Raw genomic sequence first — 2526 nt, forward strand, 5'->3', positions numbered from 1 at the left:
CCTCTCCACGTACAGTCCACGTCCGATGGAAGTCGTTCCTTGACCACGTTGACCACATCGCGCCGAGAGCACTAGGGCGGTGGATGACGGCGAGGCCTAGGAAGGGGACGACGTGGAGCCGGGGAAGACGCGACAGTGGAAGCCCGCGCGGAGAGGAGTACGAGGGTTCACTGGTTCGGCTGCGGTGTGAGGCTATCGTCGCTGCAGGGCCTGGCCAGCAGTGGGAACAGTAGGGGGCGGTGAGGCCTCCGCGGTAGCACAGCCGGCCACGGGAGGCAGGAGCATGCGGCACGACCAGCGCTGCTTTGGGCGGCTGGAGCAACAAGACCAGAGGTTGAAGAAGCACTACGGCCGTTGGAAGGACATCATACGGTCACTGGATCTAGAATCGTTCATATTCAATAAGTTGACAAAGCCCTCCATCTCCGTCAACTTAGTAGGCCCACAAGTCAGCCTCCACCAAGGTGGGTCCCAGCTAGCAGGGGGAGTATTCATTTTTTTTTTTTTGCATAATAAGGAGGCACATCCGGTGGGTCCGAGCTGACAGCGGGGGGAAAGTTTTTTTCGCGAAATATAGTGGCCCGTCCGGTGGGTCCCAGCAGTCAGGGGGGCAACGTTTTTTTTCATGAAATAAGGTGGCCCGTCCGTTGGGTCCCTACTGTCAGGTGGAGGAATAATTATTTTGCGCGTAATAAGGAGGCACTTCCTTGCGGCCTCCTGCTACCTCTTGAGCACTGCGTTGGATTTCCTCGAAGAGGAGAGGATGATGCAGCAAAGTAGCGTATGTATTTCCCACAGTTTTTGAGAACCAAGGTATCAATCCAGTAGGAGGCCACGCACAAGTCCCTCGTACCTGCACAAAATGATAGCTACTCGCAACCAACGCGATTAGGGGTTGTCAATCCCTTCACGGTCACTTACGAGGGTGAGATCTCATAGAGATGATAAATAATATTTTTGGTATTTTTGATATAGAGATGCAAAGTGAAAAGTAAATGGCAAAGTAAAAACAAAGCAAGTATTAAAGTAATGGAGATTGATATGATGAAAATAGATCAGGGGGGCATAGGTTTAACTAGTGGCTTCTCTCAAGAGCATAAGTATTCTACGGTGGGTGAACAAATTACTATTGAGCAATTGACATAATTGAGCATAGTTATGAGTATATCTAGGTATGATCATGTATATAGGCATCACGTCAAAGACAAGTAGACCGAAACGATTCTGCATCTACTACTATTACTCCACTCATCGACCGCTATCCAGCATGCATCTAGAGTATTAAGTTAAAAACAGAGTAACGCCTTAAGCAAGATGACAAGATGTAGAGGGATAAATTCATGCAATATGATAAAAAAACATCTAGTTATTCTCGATGGCAACAATACAATACGTGCCTTGCTGCCCCTTATGTCACTGGGAAAGGACACCGCAAGATTGAACCCAAAGCTAAGCACTTCTCCCATTGCAAGAACTATCAATCTAGTTGGCCAAACCAAACGGATAATTCGAAGAGACTTGCAAAGATAACTCAATCATACATAAAATAATTCAGAGAAGATTCAAATATTATTCATAGATAAGCTGGATCATAAACCCACAACTCATCGGTCTCAACAACACACCGCAAAAAGAAGATTACATCGAATAGATCTCCACAAGAGAGGGGGGGACATTGTATTGAGATCAAAAAAGAGAGAAGAAGCCATCTAGCTACTAGCTATGGACCCGAAGGTCTGAAGTAAACTACTCACACTTCATCAGAGGGGCTATGGTGTTGATGTAGAATCCCTCCATGGTGGATGCCCCCTCCGGCGGAGCTCCGGAACAGGCCCCAAGATGGGATATCGTGGATACAGAAAGTTGCGGGGTGGAATTAGGTTTTTGGCTCCGTATTTGATCTGTCGGGGGTATGTAGGTATATATAGGAGGAAGGAGTACGTCGGTGGAGCAACAGGGGGCCTACGAGGTAGGGGGCGCGCCCAGGGGGGCGTCCCCCACCCTCGTGACTGCCTCTTTTGTTCCTTGGAGTAGGTTCCAAATGTCCTAGATCACGTTCAGTGAGAAAATCTCGTTCCCGAAGGTTTCATTCCATTTGGACTCCGTTTGATATTCTGTTTCTTTGAAACACTGAAATCGGCAAAAAACAACAATTCTGGGCTGGGCCTCCGGTTAATAGGTTAGTCCCAAAAATAATATAAAAGTGGAAAATAAAGCCCAATATAGTCCAAAACAGTAGATAAAGTAGCATGGAGCAATCAAAAATTATAGATACGTTGGAGACGTATCAGGCATCCCCAAGCTTAATTCCTTCTCGTCCTCAAGTAGGTAAATGATAAAAAGAGAATTTTTGATGCGGAGTGATACTTTGGCATAATTTCAATGTAAATCTTCTTAATTGTGGCATGAATATTCAGATCCGAAAGATTCAAGGCAAAAGTTCATATTGACATAAAAATAATAATACTTCAAGCATACTAATCAAAGCAATCATGTCATCTCAAAATAACATGGCTAAAGAAAGTT

This window comes from Triticum dicoccoides, chromosome 4B, assembly GCF_002162155.2.
Source record: "Triticum dicoccoides isolate Atlit2015 ecotype Zavitan chromosome 4B, WEW_v2.0, whole genome shotgun sequence".
NCBI classification, from domain to species: domain Eukaryota; kingdom Viridiplantae; phylum Streptophyta; class Magnoliopsida; order Poales; family Poaceae; genus Triticum; species Triticum dicoccoides.